General features: G+C 35.5%; 2 long non-coding RNA genes across 2 annotated transcripts; one reads left to right on the forward strand and one right to left on the reverse strand.

Annotated features, from left to right (window-relative positions):
* The first annotated feature begins 3,562 nt into the window (after positions 1–3,562).
* On the forward strand, positions 3,563–5,990 carry LOC112015671 (uncharacterized). Its single transcript, XR_010631847.1, has 2 exons — positions 3,563–3,860; positions 5,442–5,990. It is a non-coding gene; the product is annotated as an uncharacterized LOC112015671 (long non-coding RNA).
* Positions 5,991–7,603: 1,613 nt separating this feature from the next.
* Positions 7,604–9,248, reverse strand: LOC112015670 (uncharacterized). Its single transcript, XR_010631842.1, has 2 exons — positions 8,317–9,248; positions 7,604–7,971 (listed from the first exon to the last, which is right to left on the reverse strand). It is a non-coding gene; the product is annotated as an uncharacterized LOC112015670 (long non-coding RNA).
* Between the last annotated feature and the right edge of the window lie 7,195 nt (positions 9,249–16,443).

Consider the following 16,443-nt stretch of genomic DNA (forward strand, 5'->3'; position numbering starts at 1 on the left):
CCGGTGTAATGGTAGGAACAGAAGTTGTAGATGATGATGGGAACATTGGGAAGGAAAACCCAGTTGAGGGTGATGTTGTAGCAGCAACAGAAGCAGTAGATGCTGCAACGGACGACCCAATTGATGAAGATGAAGAATTGAATGTCGAGCTTGGACCAAATATTGGAGACATTGAGGGCTGCCAAGAACCAAACAAGCTTGAAGTTGTACTACCTATGGCATTATTAGAGTTGGCATCTGCCGAAGAAGCAGAAGTGCCAAGTCCAAAAGCAGCTCCTGAATTCAAGCACTCAGTGCGACCTTTACGAGAATAAGTGATGTGGTGGAAAGCAGCCTTCATGATGATAATAATAATAATAATAGCAGTCTATTCAAGTGTGAAAGAATATTATGGAAACACTTTTTCTCATACGCAACTTTACGATCAACCAATAATGGTGGGTTTATGTAAACCAGGGTTTAGTGTTCACTACTTGCTTATACAAACATATTATCAACATATTATGAAATTGAGTGTGTTCTCAAGAATAATTGATTTAAGTATAACATTAAGGCCAAATATAGTTCTTATATTTTCAAATGAAATTAAAATTGAAATATTAATTAAATAGTTTTTTTAATAATATCTATTTATTTATATTTAATATATATATGTGATTTTTTTTATTAGAAATATTAGATTGTATTTATAGAGATAAGTTCAAGTTACACCCGGTATAACTCTTATAAAGTTACACCTTTTTAACACCATAGATTTCTAAGAGATCTAACGGTTGAAAAGAACATCATTAAATGTTATTACTTTTTACCTTATTAATAGTATTACCTAATTAATACTAACGTTCTCTCTCTCTCTCTCTCTCTCTCTCTCTCTCTCTCCTTATCTATTATTGCTTTCAAAATATCAATTTAATTTAGAATAATACTATACATACACTTTAATCTAAGAGACCAAATAAGCTAAAAAATACACAAAGGACACACGTTCAGATCCCTTAGCGGACAAATTTTTTTCATATAAATTAGAATAATACTTTTTTTTTTTTTTGCTCAATAAAATAAAACTACTGTTAATTAATTATTTAAATAACCTTGTTAGGTGGCGCTTTCATCACCATTACATTAACAATTTACTTTATATGGAGGAACAAAGCATGATGAGCAGAGAAAATAATTTTTCACAATTATGTGTTGAAGCTGAAAGTAAATTATGAAATCATATAAATCGCAACTCCTTTGAACTCTTTCTTCTTGTATTAGTAAGGTTTAAACTAAACTGTAAATTGAATAATTGGATTTGAAAATGCAATGTCACAGAAATCATCCCATAAAAAATAAAATAAAAAATGTCACAGAAATCAGGAAGTGTGGACAAGGGATTGAATTATTATCGATGCTTATGCTTTGTTCCTCCATATAAAGTAAATTGTTATGGTAATGGTGATGAAAGTGCCACCTAACAGGGTTAATTAATTAAGAGTAGTTTTATTTTACTAAGCAAAAAAAAAAAAAGGGATAATTACAATTTACCCACCTGTGGTTTGACCCGATTTCTATGTGCCTACCTGTGGTTCAAAGTTTGACACTTTGCCCACCTGTGCTTGTCACCGTTACCCAGCCGTAACCCACCTCTCCACTCTCCGTTACTCTAACACAAATAAGCAAAAAACTCTCACTCAGATCAAACATTATCACTCCTAAACTCACTCTCACTCCCAACCAGACTCTCCAAAAACTTCACTCACTCACTCCCATCGTTTGTCATTCAACCGAGCCAAGGAAGACAGCTTCTCTGTTCAGCTGTGGCAACAAGACTCACTTACTCCCATTGTGCAATGTGCTTCGCTGCACTTGAGGTTATTGGGTTTGATCGTGCATGTGACCGGAGCCGGAGCCGGGAAGATAAGATTATTGCTTCTCTGTTCAGCCATTGCAGGTAGATCAAAACCCTTTTGCTTTTTTAATCTTTGAAATCTAGGGTTCTAAATTGGGTTTTTTAAATCTTTTTCGGGTTTCATTTAAAATTCTTTCTTTGAATTTGAGTTTCTTAAACTATTCTTGATTCCATGTTTCTTCGAATTGGGTTTTTTTCTCCTTACTTTTGTTTCATGAAAGATTATAATAGTAGTTGTGTAACTAGTTGCTAATTTAATCACAATATGAAGTTGTTGAGTTGTTGTTTATATACAGCCAATATGAAGTTGTTGAGTTCTTGTTTATATAAAGCCACTTTCTTTGATTATATTTTTATAACTTGTTTGATTTTTGTTGTTTATATACAACCTCTGTATGTGTGTGGAGAACAATGCAAATGTGAGGGACCATGGACCACAATGCAAATGTGAGGGACCCATTTAATCTATGTATGGTTTTGTTAAGTTAATTTATCGATACACTCTCTCTCTAATGCTAATTGCTTTCCTTCACATGTCAACTTACTTTCAAATTTTCTTAATACACTTTCTTGGCTGCCATCCATATATCTAAATGGGGTTTTTGCTCGGAAATTTCTTCAACTGGGAAATTTCTTCGATGATGTGAATAAACAAATTTGGGTTTTTGCTTAATTAATCAATCAGTTCCATGGTTAAGCAGGAACCGAATTTGGAAGAAAGAATTTTAAATGAAACCCACTTTGGAAGAAGAAATTTTAAAACCCAATTTAGAACCCTAGATTTCAAAGATTAAAAAAGCAAAAAGGGTTTTGATCTACCTGCAATGGCTGAACAGAGAAGCAATAATCTTGATCTTCCTCGGCTCGGCTCGGTTCACATGCACGATCAAATCCCAATAACCTCAAGTGCAGCGAAGCACATTGCACAATGGGAGTAAGTGAGTCTTGTTGCCACAGCTGAACAGAGAAGCTGTCTTCCTTGGCTCGGTTTGCATGCACAATGGGAGTGAGTGAGTGACTGATTTTTGGGAGTGATAGTGTGTGATTTTTGGTGAGCAAGTCGAATGGACTTTTGGGAGTGAGAGTGAGTTTTGAGAGTGTTTGATCTGAGTGAGAGTTTTTTGCTTATTTTTGTGTTAGAGTAACGGAGAGTGGAGAGGTGGGTTACGGCTGGGTAACGGTGACAAGCACAGGTGGGCAAAGTGTCAAACTTTGAACCACAGGTAGGCACATAGAAATCGGGTCAAACCACAGGTGGGTAAATTGTAATTATCCAAAAAAAAAAAGTATTATTCTAATTGATATGAAAAAATGCTAACGAATCTGAACGTGGGCTAAAATTTTTTTTAGCTTATTTGCTCTCTTAAATTAAAATATGCAATGATTTGCAATGTATGTATAGTATTAATGTATTATTCTAAATTAAATTGATATTTTGAAAGCAATAATAAATAAGAAGAGAGAGAATATTAGTATTAATTTGGTAATACTACTAATAAGGTAAAAAGTAATAATATTTAATGATGTTCTTTTCAACCGTTAAATCTCTTAGAAATCTATGGTGTAAAAAAAGTGTAACTTTACAAGAGTTACACCAGGTGTAACTTGAACCTATCTCGTATTTATAATTACATTCTTTTTTTACAATATGCGTATTTAAATATGGCAATATATAGATAGTATGTTGCATTTCGTTTTAAAAATCTCTTTGAGTTCTTTGCTTAAGCAGTTCTGATTGCAAAAATAGTAGAGATCCCCACTTCCTTGAAAATAGTAGAGTTTAGCTTACTTGCATGTAGTTTATGCAAGCTTTTCCAGCCAGCAACAGCCACTGAAAATAGATAAGTAAAAAAAGCCACCCAAGACATTCAAGTGTTGTCAATGATCCTGCAAAATACTCTCGCAGACCGCAGTCTCCACATTCAGGATAAGAAGTATAGGCAGGCCGTTACTGCTGCCGGAACTGGTTTGTCAATATCCTCTATCTCCCCCCTTCATCATTTAAATTTCGATTTTAGAATTTTTATGTTTGCAGCACTGCTTTTCTTCATTTTATTTGGGATTAAATGTTTTGCGTGGGTAATAAGGTGTGTTTGTTTCTGTTCCTGTTTTTTGCTGGGTCAAAATTATTTGTATCTCATTGATATAATGCTAAACTTAATTCCTTGCTTCACTTCTCTTCTGTACTGCTTACTTAGAAGCATATTTCAACTGCGAGTTGCTGGTTCACATGTTTCTTTGTTCTTGATCAAATTGCCCTCCTGATAATAAAGCATCTGACTGCAAGAACAGAGAATATTTATGCTTTCTAAATTTGCCAGTGTCTCTAACTTGCTTGTTGCATTATGGTATTTTCCATGTGCAACACATTAATGAACGTAGTTGCCCTTTACCGATGAAATTGATAATAATCAAAAGGAAAGTATAAGATTTATTTTTTGACTCCCTCCTAACAGGTATATAGTTAAGAAGGTTCTAAAAAGTTATGTTTCCTGACCATTCTATGCTTGTGGATTTAAAAACAAAATTAGTCTAACCTTGTGTGACTGTGTACTTTTTTTGTTCTTCTTTATCAAAATGATGAAACTTGTGCTCTAGGGTTGCGGAGAAGGTAATCCATTTATGATATGTTTGACATGGCTTGATCACCATCTCTCTATGCAATTGGATGACTGTTGGAGTCTTGATTCAAGCACATTCTTTTGAGATGCTGAGCCCATTCTTGAGTAAACCCAAGCTGATCTAACTTAGCTTTTAAGAACATGGAGTATTCATAAATGTGAATTTTAAAACTTGATTATGCCCACCCATTTTTGACCCCTTAAAATAAGATCAAATGGGTTGTTCACTTCAAGGGTGAGCTGGACTCTGGCTTTTTTTAGTGCTTGGTGACCTGAGATTGAGTGACATGTATGTATGATTTTTGCGCAAATGTAAATTAAGCCTGTGCATGACTTTAATCTCACAAACTGGACTTATCACAAGATACTTGACTAGGCTTGGATTGTTTTGTCTTTTTAAATGTGATTTACAGAATAAAAAAAAAAAAAATTACATTGATGGGGGAAAGTGTTCTGTGTTCATCATTTAGCTACATTGGGATGCATAAAATTTGACAGTTTCTGTAATTGACTATAAGAAGTGAGATAATACAAATAATTGGTAGTGGTATATAAATAACTGTAGGTTGTTGCTTACTGACTCCAATCTAAGTGATTCTGCTATTGGGAAAACATGTCTTTCTGAAATGTTCATTTTGGTCCCAAGATTTGGGGGAGAGGTGGGAATAGAAAGGCTGCTGCTGGTTTCTGTTTCATTCTCAATTTTTGGAACAGTTGAATGGAAAATTAGAAATCATGTTACCATTGGTCATGGCATCTACCACTTACGATAACCTGTTTCTGTCACCAATATTTGGGTTTTGTTGAACAATTTATCTTTTTAAATTTAAATAAAAAGACCTGTTCCTCTTTAAGTTATGCTTTCTTCACAGTATATGTATTAAGGTCTTCTCTATTTAGTTTACTTGGTTTCTTTAATGATGCAGGTTGCATGGCAGCCTTGGAAGCCGAACATTACTTGCAAGAGATTGGATCACAGGAGGGTAAAACTGTTTGATGAGTACCCGGCAGGGTGCAGCCTAATGGTTGGAAGCTTGGGATGAGTTGTAGATCCAGACATCCTAGGTTCATCGCCACTAGGGGACTTTCCTTGGATTACCTGATACACAATTTTGGCAGGTGGGATTGTGTATCCTTTTAAAAGATTGTCCCAAAAAAAAAAAAAAAAAAGATGAGCAATATTTAATCAAGGGCAAAAAATTGTCTCCAAAACAATGACATTTTACTATGTCACTGTTGGATGCATTAATAGATTCCTACGTTGTGCTGCATCTATTTTCAACTGTAAATTTTTCTTGATTGATTGGCTTTGATAATCTGTAAATCATAAGCCTTAGCTTTTGCTCTTTTGTGGTTTTAATCATGCGGTTGTAGAATTTTCTCTTGGGTCTTGGCTACTTTGCTGGTTCCTTGAGATATATCCTGCTTTAACGCCAGGTTTTATGTGCTATATGACAAGTGTTTTTGTTGTTTTTTTTGGGGTGCACTTGGTTAGTGTGATGGCATGTCATGTTGGTATTATGCTTCTCTACAGAAGGACATGCCAAGATGAACAAAGGAATTAAAAAAAAAATTCACCAAAGTTTGTAGAGCACCTGACCTTCAGCAGATCCTATGGGTTATTCACTCAGCATGCTAATTTGAATCATGGCATGAATGACAAATCTTCGTTAACGTATTCCCTGCTGGAAAAAAATGTTTAATGCTTTATTAAATTTTTAATTAGTTATTCTGTAGAACTAATTGTATATATGGGCAGTAAAAGCTTAATCGTAGGACCTTGAAAGTTTGTTAATGGCATGGTGGAATTTGTAGAGGAAAACCTTGAAAGTTTTTTAATGGCATGGTGGAATTTGTAGAGAAAAACACAGGTCAAAAAAGGTGTTTGTATCATTCGTGTCTTTAAATCAAAGAGACATTGAGTGCTAAACTTTAAAGAGTAGAAGCTTTTGATAATTTTTGAAATACTTTTTCATTGTAATTTGTATAGGGAATCCTTGTTTTTAGCAGTTTGCAAATTATGGGAAGTTTTGAGAAATTAGAAAAGAGCATTAGCATGTAAAATCTAAATGTATACAAAAAAACTCGAATAAGAATAGGAAGTTGTGATTAGTACCTAGCATTAAAATCTCTCTCTCTCTCTCTCTAGGTAAAACCTGGATTTGAATCACCTCTCCCCACTTATTGTAAGTAGGGAAAAATAAAATGAAGATAATTTTGATCATGTATGTTGAAATATAAATATGATCTTCACTACCATCTTTCAATAAAATTTACACCCCTTTCATTTTTGATGAACTGGAAAATTTTATTCAAATGCAAAACTAATTATAGGGAGAGCAAACTAGCCTCCAATCTAATAACAGATACAAGTTGCCCAAAATCAAAAGAACCATAGACATTGTTCAATAAAGGCCACTTTGCCAATGTGTGAATTGCTATATTTGCTTCTTTAGAAATCCAATTAACAGAGCAGTGAGGGATTTGATAAAGAGTGCAATAAATATCAGTGCAAATGCCTCTAATTCTCTAGGGGTGCAAGTTTACACCCTTTCATTAGATAGAGCTGGTGGATCTTTGATTCATGAGATTTATGGTTATTTCAGGTTTTTTTTTTTAAACAACTGCATTCTTCCTATTTTGGTCATCAATGTTGCTATTTGTTCTTTTCTTGCTTCATAAAATATTGATTTGGATTTCAATTACATACAATTGTTTACGAATTTACGAAGAGAAGATAATTTACTCATGCATGGTTAAAATCATAAAGATAAAATATTTTCTTCTAACCATCTTTAACTAAAATTTCACAACCATATACATGATCATTTGTTTTTTGTAACCACGATGCTAAAAGTCAAGGGAGATCCAATTGGATATGTCAATCTATGCAACTGCGTCTATGACAACCTTATAGTGTTGGACCCAAATTATCTCCCTCCCGAAGTCTATTATGTGCATGGGTGAACATACATGCATGCATGACTGAGTTAGAGAAACGTTTAAAATGAAAAGCAACTAGAAATTCATTATAAACTATCAAACACTTGAAAACTTGACACTTAATGATAGCATGTAGTTTATAACACTCATCAAAATAATAAGCATAACTTCATTCAAATAGCGATATGGTCTTTCTGCACCAACAAGAGGTAGTTTATAACACTCCAAATAAATGCATCACACAAGTAGTAGTACTTCTATTATTATTGCTACTGCAGCTACCCTTTTTTTTTTTTTTTTCAAACATGGAAAAACAAGAAAAAAATGAAACAATATCAGAATAAACAAAAGATGAATGAACTCTATACATTTCCATAACCATGGGGATGACGACCCTCTGAGCACATGATTTCAGGAGAAAGAAACATGATTCCAAGAACCACAAACTACAATTACAAGTCACGTTCCCACTGCTTCATATTTAGGATGATCTCCATCTTTAGAATTCTGAACCTTGCATGATAGAAAACAACATATTGAAGAAAAAGCATCAATCATTGTAACTGTTGAACTCAAAGTATCATCAAGGAAAAATAATTATCCTTTTAAATATAATAACATTATTTTTGTGTATGCTTATGAAGTGAAAAGGCACACAATAATATGTATGATGGATAAATTTTGATGCAATTTACAAGGATTTTATTGCTCCTAAAAATTGGCACGTTCACATAATTCTATTATGATAATTATCTAGTGGGAGAGTGAAAATGTTGCTCGTGTTCATGCATTATTGCATTAAAAAGATTAAAGTACATGGTGTGGGAAATTAGGAGATTTGTTGAATAATACACTTACCCTTTCTCTTCTTCAAAAGAACTATTGTATGGTGGTATTATGTTTGCTCTCCCAAAGCCAATGTATGGTGGTATTCAGGTTAGCCTTCCAATGCCATTCATCTTCTTGTGTTGCTTGTACTCTTTCTAGCTTTGGTGTCCCTAAAGCTCCATGAGAGAAAGTCTTCATCTCAGGGCATTGCCTCACAATTACTTCTTCCAAAGATGGGAACTAGAAGAAATAACTTCTTGAGCAAAAGCTTGAGAGGTTTGGCAAGCAATCAAGTTTTAAGTATGTTAGCAGGGTGAAAGTAATCACCTCACTCGCTTCACCTCCCTCCCCTGTTACAGCTTCTGTCATCCTTTCGCATTCACTTACACTCATTTTTTTGAGTTGTACCAAACTTTTGGCTGTTGAGGATGTAACTAAATTAATTAATCCATGACATTTACATATTTCCAGATTTGTCAAATTTTGGAAAGATACTGAGGATGGCACAAAATTTTTCAATTTGTGACAAATCAACACTTTTAGATTTTCCAGATTATGAAACATTGGGCTTGGTTGAGTGTCTTCTTTCCACAAATGTGTCAACATAGGTTGTTCATAAAACTCTAGTTCTCGTAGTTTTGGGAGTATTGTAGCATGGTTTTCCATGTCAAAAAGTTCTTTATATGGGAATATTTCTTCCCAAGAACTAGAATTCACAAAAAGTTTCTCCAAACTGTGTAATCTTTTAAGAAAAGTAATCCAATCAGAAACAGCTACATAGTCGATCACGTGAAGGACTTTCAATTTGTAAAGGCACTCTTCAAAAAGTTGGTCACGTTGTATCTCCTTCATCTTGTAATTTCCACCAGATCTCAAAACCTCCAAGTTAGGGAATAATGTACCCTATAAAAAAAAAAAAAATCAAAGCATTGAACAAAAGAAAATAGATTTATTAATGAAATGGAATATATCCGTGAAGTCTCTAAAATTAATGGTAAGAATATGGTCCAACCTTATTATATCTAGATGAAACTTAAAAAAAGAAAAAAAAAGTACATAATAAAGAACAATGTTGTAATTCATACATACTATCGAACAGTAGTAGTCAATCAAATGCAAAGTGGTGTAAGAGTCATTTACAAGAAAATCCTTTTTCCAAAACGATGTTCATCATTTAGTAGTTATTGTCGATCAATTGTTTCAATTTGCCACAATTTGACACCTGTAGTACTTTCATATTTTGGGACACGTTGCCCAAAAAAAAAAAAAAAAACAGACCAAAGGTACCTATATTTTGATGCAAGAATATAGATTAAAGATTTCGTTAAAAATAAAAGGTATATAGATATATGACCTTTACTAAGAATTTCGCATTAGAAATTTGTTTTTTTGCCTGAGAGACGAGTACTACTCCAAACAAGATTATTATTTCTCGTAAAAGAGTAGTTAAATTAGCCTCTTATCTCTTCAACCAAGAAAAGGGGTTGTTGAATGGAGGTCTCTAGTTGGCTTTGTTCAACTGTTTCTTGAAAGTTTAAAATTTTTGAAGTAAATATCTCAATTTGATCACATCCACGCACCCCCAAATCTCTCAACAAGTGTCACATAAGTTTGTCGTGCGTATTTAGTTCTTCCAATAAGATGATGTCATGCTATTTTTATTATGCCATGTCATTTTTAATTTTTTTAGACTACACAAATAGTGTCACATTATTTAATTGGACAAACTAAACACGCATGACAAGTTTTGTGGCAGTTAACGGAAAATATGTACAGAAGGGTTGCTAATACAAATGGAATAGAACTTTAGGGAATAAAATCCTAATTTTGAAATTTCAAGGTATAAAATCTAAATACTCCCAAACTTTAAAAGTGTAATTTGTAATTTAGCCTTAATATTTCTTAAAACATGAAGTATGAAATAGTGATTTATTATTATTATTTAACTAGGTTAATTACATCTTAATTTTATATTTTAAATTTTTTGAGATCTATAGCCAATCCCATAATTTTGAGATTTTGTTTATTTATTTATAATATAAGGAAGTGATGCCCCAACCTTTGATCGAACTATTTCACTCTCCTACCCATAATATGTCCCAAAAATCTAAATAATTGATTGTATAGTGGATTGAATTTGAAACCCTCCGTGTATACATCATATCTCACACCAACATGCCCATCACATGGATTTTTTTTTTTTTTTTTTTTTTGAGAAACCATGTGGATATTTTCATGATGGTTCAAAAATTTTGAAATTATAGTTTTTTTAATGTTTGATTTTTGTTGTTGTAATAATATTGTAGTACAATAATACTATTTGTGCTATAAGCTTTTATTACAAGAACATCTTATTAAAATTGGGAAAATTGCACTGGGAGGTTACTAAAATTACTTTCCCTAAAAATAAAAAAATAAAAATTTACTAAAATTACACTAACTTTCCTTATTGTTTTGGACTGTATGGACGCTACTTTCCTTCTTCCAAAATAAACTACACATTCTCCCTTAAACATTGTTAAAAGTCAGTAATGAAAGATGATTTACTTGTTCTCCCGTAGCATAAGCATATATGTTAATTAGAGACTCGAATAAATCTCAATACCACATGTGTGGGTAGGTGTGATTACAGTTTTTGAATTCCTATAATCATCAAGTAACAATCACCTAAAACTCAAGAAAAACCCAAATATCTAATTCGCTGAATCTTCTAAGCTTGTAAACCTGATATGCCAATGGTTGAACCAACCTAATTTACCCCCTCCTTGTTCAATCAACCACCAACTTTGGAATCACATCTATCCACACATCAAACTCACTTAAGCACCTCTAGAACTCCACCACCATCCACCAAACCCACATCATAAAACCAAACTCACACCTCAATCCTCAAGGGTGGGAAAATCAAAATCAAAGAAAAGGGAGAGATAAAACAAGGGGGGGGGGGTTTCGATGTAAGGTTTAGAGAGAGAGGGGGACTAGATTTCAGTCACAAGGGAAGACAGAAGCAACCAAAAGATGAGTTTTGGTAGGTAAATGATAATTTCAATTGGAAAGTGATGGTAAAAAATATAAATTTATCAACTTTCGGATAGTGACTTTTAAGTTTTAACGATGTTAAGTTACTGGGATTTGAATCAAGTACAATTTCCCACTCTTCACTTATAAAATATGTTTACCAATTTCACTTTTTTTTAAAAAAAACTTTTTAAAGTTTTCTCACTTTTTGATTCAATGGTTAGGATTTGGAAGTTTCTTCTCCGCCATTGAGAGTTATTGCACCCAATCTCAATTCCAAGAAATGATAGTTTATTTTGAAGAGCATTACTATTAGTTTGTGCAAAAATTCTTTTTATTTTAGGATAAGAACCTAGCTTTTCTATTTTACATACTAACTTTTCAAAACATCTCACATCAAATTATCTATTTTACATTACATTTCATTAAATTATCAATTTTCTTGATTTTTTAATTGTTTATGTTTCTTCACACCCAACAATCATTATCCTTTCTCTTCTTTCATCCACGGGTTACGTAAATAAAGAATAAAAAATGAATAATGATAGTGTAAATTTATATTGTTACTGTAGTGACTATGTATTTTTACACAACTTTATATGGTCTAATATGGGTAAAAGTTGGACTTTTTTTTTTTTTTGGGAAACAGGTGAAGGTTGGACTTAATTCGCTAAAATGTGGTATTTTTTCTATTATACAAACATTGTGTGAGTGCTTAAGGATGGCTTATATATGATTCAAAATAATGAAAGAAGTCAATGTAATTTAGTAAAAGTCATCTGAGGTTAGTGTAATTTTTTCCATTAAAATGGATTTGGCTATCTACATAAAAGTTAACAGATGAGTTTTTCAAAAAAAAAAAAAAAGAAAAAAAAGAAAAAGAAGCAAGCTAACAGATGAGACCATACCCAATAGTCATTTAAAGTCTCATTAAAAATTTTAATTAAATAATAGGGGTGATTAAAATAAGTCTTAAAATTTGAAATATTTAAGTGTCCGTTTAGTAATCTCTTATTTTCGGTAGTTTATTTTTGCAGTGTTTATAAAAAATAAAAAATAAAAAGTAACTTTTATGTTAAATGTGTGACAAAAAACTAAAAAGTAAACTTATTTTTTGAAAAACTAAAAATTAGATTATTTATAATAAAAAAAAGTAAAAAAAATTAGACAAAAAGAAATTTTTTTAACAAATAAAAAAAAAGTCAAACGGACTCTAAATTTAGCTTCATAAATTAGGGCACAAATCATTTTCAACTATATATAAGGCAATAACCTCACTTGAGGCACTTGTCTCTCTCACGTGTCCAAGGATTGTTTGACTAGGAGAAAGGTGATTGTTTGTCACAAGCAACCACCACTTGTGTGTTACTTCCTATACACTTCAATTAACAGTAGACAGATAAATGACTATCAATATTTTACTGGTATTAATGGTTCATGATTCATATTGCTATGGAAGGTGTAAAGAATTCAACTTGTATTCAACTTGAGTTTTAGTGCTCTTGAGTGTTTTGTATCTCCTACGAATATTTTGTATCTTTGCAACTTCTCGAATAACAGATCTTTTGGCAACATGTTGGCATCTGGAATGTCCACTTCTAAAGAAGTCAACCGTGACAAATGCTTTAGCTCTGCAAGGCTAGCTCTTTCATTGTTGAGTCCTTCAACGTCCCACTGAGTGAAGCTATTGCCGACATATAGCTCTTCTAATTGTATCAAACATGATAGGACATTTGGTGGACTCACTTTAAGTTTGGTACAATTGTTTAAATTTAAAATCCGTAAACGAGTCAAAAGCCCTATTTCTCTCGGCAACTGTTCAACATTGGGGTGAAGGAGGATAAGAATTTCTAAATTTCTCAGCTCTCCAATTATAGCTATGTCTTCCAACATACACTGAAGCAAACACAATGTTTCCAAACTAGGGAATGCAACCTGCAAGTTCATCTTGTGTGTGTTAATGACATACCTTGATAAGGGGAATTTTTAATTGAAAAAATAAAAGTTGATCTCCAAAGACCCGTCAGCTCTATTATGCAAGCTAAAGATAGTAAGCTGAAGGTAGTAAGCTGAAGATAGTAAGCTGAAGGTAGTAAGCTGAATGTAGTAAGCTGAAGGGTTGAAGATAGTAAGCTGAAGATAGTAAGCTGAAGGTAGTAAGCTGAAGGTAGTAAGCTGAAGGGTTGAAGGTAGTAAGCTGAAGATAGTAAGCTGAAGATAGTAAGCTGAAGGCAGTAAGCTGAAGATAATAAAACTGACGACCCTAAAGCTGACGACCCTAACGAGGTCGTAGGCAAAGCTGACGACCCTAAAGCTGACGACCCTAACGAGGTCGTAGGCAAAGCTGACGACCTTAAAGCTGACGACCCTAATGAGGTCGTAGGCAAAGCTGATGACCTTAAAGCTGACGACCCTAAAGCTGACGACCCTAACGAGGTCGTAGGCAAAGCTGACGACCCTAAAGCTGACGACTTTAACGAGGTCGTAGGCAAAGCTGACGACCCTGACGAGGCAGTAGGCGAAGCTGATGACCCTAATGAGGGAGTAGGCAAAGCTGATGGCTCTAAAGCTGACGGCTCCAATGTATTCTTGACTTGATCACCACGCATGAATGATAAAAAGATGACTTGCTTTCCACGTTCAATATTAGAGTCCTATAAGGAAAGGATTCCGTAATCTACGCTCATAAGGATTCCTATAAGGAAAAGACTTCTACTCCAAGGAAGAGAGGTCCACCCTCTACTACTATAAAAACCCCAATACCCTCACAAGCCAAGGTACGCATAATTGACCCCGCTCTAGCGCTTTAGAGTTGTGAGAAGTTCTAACTTGACCTTCGGAGGGTATTTGGCCGGTACCATACCGGTACTCCTCTTAAGGCCTTCAGCTTTTGTGTTGTGCAGGTGCTGTTTCGAGTGTGCGAGGACCGTGTGGCTCACTGATGGTTTTTTCGGCATCATCAGTTGGCGCCGTCTGTGGGAAAGATTTTTACAACTTGTAAGCCATATTATCGCTTCCCGGACAAAGAGTTGCATGGTACTTACTCGCTCGATGGCGACCACTAACAACGTTCAAGAGACGAACCACGCCCAATTGCACTCGAGAGACAGGTGCAGACTCTCATTGCAACCGTGGAACGCCTCACTAAGCAAAACAACGATCTGGAGGAACAGTTATGCCAGAAAAATGCAGGTCACGGCACTCAAGAGCAGGACCAAGAAGGCACCAGTGCCGATAGAAGAGAACGAGAAAGGCTGGAAGGCAGTAATGCTCCTAGTAGACCGGAGCGTCAAAATCTGAGCATGCCATCCCTCACGGATGCAACTCAACCACACATTGCCATGGAGATACAGGCAATAAAGGAACAAATGGAGGTCATGATGAATGCCCTCAAAGGACGGGTATCTAGCGACCTTGACGATCTGGTAAATCGCACCGACTCGCCGTTCACTGCAGCTGTCAATTCCTTCCCCCTACCACATAAATTTCGCATGCCGCATATAGACAGTTACGACGGAGTGAAGGACCCTCTGGATCACCTAGAGACCTTCAAGACCTTGATGCACCTTCAAGGGGTAGCGGACGAAATCATGTGTAGGGCCTTCCCTACAACGCTGAAGGCCCCGCAAGGGTATGGTTCAGCCGACTGACGCCGAACTCCATCAGCACTTTCAAGGAGCTAAGCGCTCAGTTCACTACACACTTTATTGGGGGACACAGGTATAAGAAGTCCACGGCATGCTTGATGAGTATCAAGCAACGAGAGGACGAGACGCTGAGATCCTACATAACACGCTTCAATAAGGAAGCGCTATCGATCGACGAAGCCGACGACAAAATACTTGTAGCAGCCTTCACAAATGGGTTGCGAAAGGGTAAGTTTTTGTTCTCACTATACAAAAATGACCCCAAGACCATGTCGGAAGTACTCTACAGGGCCACCAAGTACATGAATGCTGAAGACGCGCTTCTGACTCGAGAGAAGAGAGAAAGACAGGAGGATACGCGACAGGACAGAGGGCGGAAGATGGCGAGAACTGGAGATGCTGGACGGACAGAAGCTACACCACCCATGGAACACCAAGCACCTACGGAAGTACTACCAGTAAAAAGGATGGCATGAAGAGCGGCACCCCTTTATTTCTAGTTTACCTTAGTGAATTTTAGTTATACTTAGTTTTTCTATTTACTTTAGTTTTTGCTACAAAGCCCAAAGGGCAGGTTTTCGTTTTAAGAACTACTTTTTCTATGAATGCATGGTTTATTATAATAAGAGGAGTTTATTTAGACATGGCCAAAGTCGCCTACGGGTGGACGGTCACTATGTTAAGTCACCTACGGGTAGACGCATGGCCAAAAAGTCGCCTACGGGTGGACGGTCACTACGCTAAGTCACCTACGGGTAGACGGTCACTATGCTAAGTCACCTACGGGTAGACGCATGGCCAAAGTCGCCTACGGGTGGACAGTCACTACGCTAAGTCACCTACGGGTAGACGGTCACTACGCTAAGTCACCTATGGGTAGACGGTCGCTACCCTAAGCAACTTACGGGTAGACACGTGGTCAAAGTTGCCTACGGGTGAATAGTCATTACGTTAAGTCACCTACGGGTAGACGTATGACCGAAATCGTCTATGGGTAGATGATCACCATACTAAGTCGACTACAAGTGGACGACCCAAAATGGTGATGAGGTACCAACACTTAGTCACCTCAATAAGTCCACAAAGTGGACGACCCTATTAAATCCATAAGGTGGACGACATTGATGAGTCCAAAGTGGACGACCTCAAACTGAGAGAATGAAAAATTATTAAGTCCACAAAGTGGACGAGTTTATCATTGAGTCTATTGCTAAATCCACAAAGTGGACAAATTTATTACCAAGTCTACAAAGTAGACGAGCGTAAGTCCACAAAGTGGACGGGCCTATTGCCAAGTCTACAAAGTAGACGAGTTTAATATAAATCCACAAACTTGACCAAAATCTACAAAGCAAATCAGCCTAAGTTCACAAAATGGACAGGCATATTACCAAGTCTACGAAGTAGATGAGCCTAAGTCCACAAAGCGGACGACCCCTCAAAAATATGAAACTTATCCACAAAGTGGTTAAATGTAGATGATCGTGTTCCC

This window comes from Quercus suber, unplaced genomic scaffold (assembly GCF_002906115.3).
Source record: "Quercus suber isolate HL8 unplaced genomic scaffold, Cork oak 2.0 scaffold_247, whole genome shotgun sequence".
Lineage (NCBI taxonomy): Eukaryota > Viridiplantae > Streptophyta > Magnoliopsida > Fagales > Fagaceae > Quercus > Quercus suber.